Below are 6,000 nucleotides of genomic sequence, written 5' to 3' on the forward strand. Positions count from 1 at the left end.
ACTTCGGTATTGAGTTCCTATCGACGTAGGCTACAACTGGACGTAAGTTTTGCTACGTTTTAATATGTTCTGGAATTATGTCATTGTCAGAATTGAATAGGATTCATATATGATGTTCTTGACATGTTAGACATCATAGAATCGAAGTCAGATTGAGAAACAGACTGATTATGGAATTGTTATGATTTTCTGATTATATTGATTTGAAATCGGACAGATTTAGATTATGAATGAGTTACAGACTATATCGGATATGAGTTATGATTTGTAATTGATGTCTGTTGATATGGTAGTGACGGGGATACTGAGATTGTGTCGTTCTGTCGTGAATTGGATTAAATCCAGATTAATCAGATTCAGTGTTGAACTGAGAATAGAATATTGATATTATGATTCTCGACATGTCGTTTCAGATTTACAGAGATAGTCTTGAGTTCAGAACTGAGATTGCGGCAGACCGAGACTACAAACGGAAGGTATAATTCAATGTGGTATTGGGAGATCGACTTGAGTCGGTTTAGACTTGAGTTTCCCTAAAGCACATACTTTACTTTATTGCATTGATATTGCATTGATTTGATTGATATACTTGTTCTCTTGATTTATAGATAGCAGGTATCAGACGGAAAATCTTGTGACAGAAGTGCCTGATAGTGGTGGGATCGCCACAGGCACATTGCACGATGTTACAGGATAGTGTAGACATCTTGGGACGGAAGTGCCTGACAGTGGCGGGATCGCCACGGGCACATTACACGATGTCTCAAGATGGGATATTAGCGATAGAGCTACAGTCCATGACGGATAGGTCAGGACACCGGATGTTGGTTATATCGAGTAATATAATTGGAATTCTTCTATTACGGAATTCGATATAGGAACACCATATTTGGTTATATCGAGTAATAGGAACAGAGTTCCTTCTATTACGGAATTCGATATAGGAATACCACATTTGGAAACCGGGATCCCTAGACTAGGATGGAGTCTAGTCTGAAACGTGGAGTCACGTATATGTTTGACAGTCTACGATTGTTTATGTTTCAGAATTTGATACATATATCTGTTACATGATTACATGCTTTATATTTGTTTATATGATTGCATGTTTCGTTGATTTATACTGGGATTTATTCTCACCGGAATTATCCGGCTGTTGTCTTGTCTGTATGTGTACATGACAACGGGTGGGACAGGATCAGGGTCCAGGAGATGAGGAGAGATCGTGATAGAGTGGAGACTTCGGACTTGGATGTATATAGGGTTTTGACACTTGATATTTAGATGTTGAACCTTAGTTTTACTGATTTGTAGACCGTACAGGACATGTACTTTATTTTATACTGAGTTGTATATTAGTTGATTTCACTACGTTCCGCATTTTAAAAAGAAAAAAATTTTAGACCCTGTTTTATAATTGATTAATTAGTCCCAATGATGATTAAGAACTTGATTAACGTCCGGGTCCCCACAACAGGTGGTATCAGAGCGATAGATCCTTTAGACTGAGATAGAAGCTAGTGAGCGGGGTAGATTGAGTTTTCTTTCCTTGCTTGTGATTGCTAGTATGCTTTACTGCTTTATATAATACATGTTACTTGACTTATCTGATTTGATTGTGTAATATGTATTATTGGGAACAAATCTGAAACGATTCTCGATCAGCAGTAAGATGATCGGAGGAGGTATTGAATTGAAACAGGTTTGTTGGATTGGGTTACTAATCCTTTTGATATTCAGATATTCCTCCTCGAAGAATACCAGAACAGGGTAGCACATCGAATCCTCCAATGGATGTTACAGCCACTCCAATGGAGACATTATTGAAAAGGTTTCAGTCGTTCAAACTACCGACACTGAAGGGTACTGAGACATCAGTTGAGTGTGAAAGTTGGTTAGATAACATTGAGATGCTGTTTGATTCACTGGAGTACAGTGATGAGCGCCGGATTAAATTGATTGGGCACCAGTTGCTTGATGTTGCAAAGAACTGGTGGATTACGATGAAGAAGGCCTTGGAGCATCGGGGTACGACTATTACTTGGGATGTATTTAAAACTGAGTTTTATCAGAGATTTTTCCCAGTGTCGTACAGAAAAGACAATGGGGCGGAATTTGCCAATTTGAAACAGGGTCAGCTGAACATTGAAGAATATGTGACCAAGTTCTCTACCTTGTTGAAGTTTGCTCCACATGTGGCTGAAAATGACGAAGCCGTTGCTGATCAGTTCATCAATGGCTTGAATCCTGATATATTTACATTGGTGAACACAGGGCGACCGAGTAACTTTGCTGATGCCATGAATAGAGCAAAGGGCGCTGAAGCGGGCCTGATAAGGCAGAGAGGAGCTGCATCTGTTCCCCTAGAATCGAGACCACAGCAACCACCTCCCCGATTCGAGAGTGACAGTAGCAGTGGTAGAAAGAAAGATTTTCTGAAGGCTAGAGGAAAGCAGTTTAAGAAGTCTGACGGCAGTTCTGCTAGCTCCAGTGGTTCCGAACAGAGTTATACCGGAGTTTACTGCGGAAATTGTGGAGGGAGACATTCCACTGAGCAATGCCAAGGAATACTTGGTAGTTGCCACTTCTGCAAACAACAGGGACATTTTGCGAGAGTGTGTCCACAGAAGGGTTCTCAAGGATCCCAGAGAGCCGAATCATCTGGATCAGCGGCACAGTGGAGTAGACGATCAGCTGCTGTTCCTTCATTTCAGCCAGCACCATCTCAGTCACAATAGAGGCCAGGAGGAAGCCAGACAGTTGGCCAGCCTCCTAGACAGCAGGCCAGAGTATTTGCTTTGACTGAGGAGCAGGCTCAGGAAGCACCAGATGATGATGTTGCAGGTAACTGTTCTTGATGTAGTTATCCTGCTTTTGTATTGATGAATACGGATGCTTCCCATATGTTTATTTCTGAACGATTTGCATTGAGTCATGCATTGCCTGTTGAGGCTTTATTCTACTGTAGTATATCTCTTGACTAGTTGGGGAAAGTTTTTATATCAGTAAATTCTGTAAAATATCGTATACTACATTAGGATGAGAATGAGATTGAGTTAGATCGTGTGGTAGCTTGTATTGTACTAGCGTTGTCTGGTTTTGAAACTGCATTACTGATATTGATATGCTGACCAAGTACAGAGCTACCCTAGATTAGTTCCAGAAGATGGTGAGAATCGGACCTGAGATGGCCAAGGGATGAATAGTGTACGATAAGGATTCTAGATTGAGAATTCCTTTGATAATTCGTACTATCTATGACTCGATTATTACAGAAAGGAACAGAGGGACTCCTTATGTATTCAGTTGATTTACTGAAGTTGAGTCTATCATTGGCTGATTTACCAATGATAAGAAAGTTAATAATGTTTTCCCCGATAAGACTTCTGATTCGATTCCAATCAGAGAAATTGATTTTAACCTTGACTTGATATCAGAAATTGTGAAATGGTGAATCCTGGTGGAGACAGATTTCATTCAGGATGTGTTATATCTTAAGATGATGTATCTGTTGATTTTAGCAGAATTAAACCGTAATAAGTGGCCGAGGTGGATATAGTGTTAGATATTTGCGGTTTTCGGAGGTTAGCAGATCATTACGGATGAGTGATGTTTCGAATCTGATTGAATATTGCTGTTATCCTGAATTTGTATTTGAATCAGATAGTAGACAGTGGGGAATTTATATTGTACAGTCCGAACCAGAGCTGATTTTGAAATATAAGCAGCTCAGAAAGTTGATCAGAATGTACAAAACTAGATAGCGAGGGTTAGAGCAAGACATCGATCCGAGTACCAGGTTCGTGACAATGTTCTGTATGTAAATAATTGTATTGTTGTGCCAAATGTTTCGGAGTTGAAACGATAGATACTATCAGAAGCGCACAACATTCGATTCAGTATTCATCCTGGTGGCAAGAAATTATATATATAATGATTTGAAAAGACAGTTTTGGTGGAAACAAATGGAAGCTGATATTGCTAAATTTGTAGCCAAATGTCGGAATTGCCAACAGGTGAAGGCTGAGAGAAAGAAACCCGGAGGATTATTACAGAGTCTGTCCATTCCTGAATGGAAATTGGATCACATTTCCATGGATTTTGTGACACAGTTACCATATTTCTCCCGAGATTGCGATGCGATTTGGGTTATGATTGACAGATTGACCAAATCCGCATGCTTTATTCTGTACAAGATGACGTACAGACGTGACTAGATGACTGAAATTTATGTCGGAAAAGAGGTCAGATTGTATTGAATGCTAGAGTTGATTATATCGTACCGTGATTTTCGGTTGATTTCGTACCTTTAACAGAATGTATAGCCTGATTTTTTATCTGGGGTTTATAGATAGACAGATAGTCGGAGCGAATTATCTAGATACTGGAGGATATCCAGGAACTGTAGTGCTTGATTTTAGCACTAGTGACCTGAGGTCTTGTCACTTTATGAAATATTGTACAATAATAGCTATTAGATGAATATTGAAATAGCTTTAGTCGAGGTATTGTACAGTGAGAACTGCGGATTTCCTTCGTATGAGGATCCAGTGGAGTCGTAATAGCATTGAAGAAGTTATCTGAGAAACTGAGTCAGATTGGAGGCGGAAGTTTCCAGAGTTATTTCACTGATGTGAATTATGTTACCTAGCTTCTTCTGTTATACCTTCTTATGATATGATTTGATTGCCTGTGATTTCGAGGACGAAATCATATCTTAGTGGGGGAGAAATGTAATGCCCGAGAATTTGACTATTGTAATCTGAGATGATTTATTGATTATGAACTGAGGTGATTATAGCCGGGCCATTCCGAGATCAGACTGGGCAAAACATATGAAAAGTACAATGTTTGGACAGAACTGTTGGCACCCGAGCGGTAGGAAATGACCGCCCGAGCGCCAGTGTTCAATAAGAATACCATTCGGGCAGAACCTGTGGCGCCCAAGCGGTAGAAAATTACCGCCCGAGCGCCAGTGGATAACAAATGTAAGTCACGGACAGAGGGTTCCGCGCTCGAGCGGTAAAGATCGACTGCCCGAGCGCCGACTGAAAGTTAAGAAAAACGAGACACGTTTCTTTATCATGCAAATGGATATATATATATATATATATCATTCCTTCAATAAAAGGGACAAAAGAAAAGAAGGGAAATCAGAAGGAAAGAACCGAGAAAGCTTTGGAAGAAATCCTTACGCCTTTTGTGAGAAATCCGTCCGTCCGATTTTTAATCCGACTTCGGTATTGAGTTCCTATCGACGTAGGCTACAACTGGACGTAAGTTTTGCTACGTTTTAATATGTTCTGGAATTATGTCATTGTCAGAATTGAATAGGATTCATATATGATGTTCTTGACATGTTAGACATCATAGAATCGAAGTCAGATTGAGAAACAGACTGATTATGGAATTGTTATGATTTTCTGATTATATTGATTTGAAATCGGACAGATTTAGATTATGAATGAGTTACAGACTATATCGGATATGAGTTATGATTTGTAATTGATGTCTGTTGATATGGTAGTGACGGGGATACTGAGATTGTGTCGTTCTGTCGTGAATTGGATTAAATCCAGATTAATCAGATTCAGTGTTGAACTGAGAATAGAATATTGATATTATGATTCTCGACATGTCGTTTCAGATTTACAGAGATAGTCTTGAGTTCAGAACTGAGATTGCGGCAGATCGAGACTACAAACGGAAGGTATAATTCAATGTGGTATTGGGAGATCGACTTGAGTCGGTTTAGACTTGAGTTTCCCTAAAGCACATACTTTAATTTATTGCATTGATATTGCATTGATTTGATTGATATACTTGTTCTCTTGATTTATAGATAGCAGGTATCAGACGGGAAATCTTGTGACAGAAGTGCCTGATAGTGGTGGGATCGCCACAGGCACATTGCACGATGTTACAGGATAGTGTAGACATCTTGGGACGGAAGTGCCTGACAGTGGCGGGATCGCCACGGGCACATTACACGATGTCTCA

Source organism: Primulina tabacum, chromosome 7 (genome assembly GCF_025594145.1).
Source record: "Primulina tabacum isolate GXHZ01 chromosome 7, ASM2559414v2, whole genome shotgun sequence".
Lineage (NCBI taxonomy): Eukaryota > Viridiplantae > Streptophyta > Magnoliopsida > Lamiales > Gesneriaceae > Primulina > Primulina tabacum.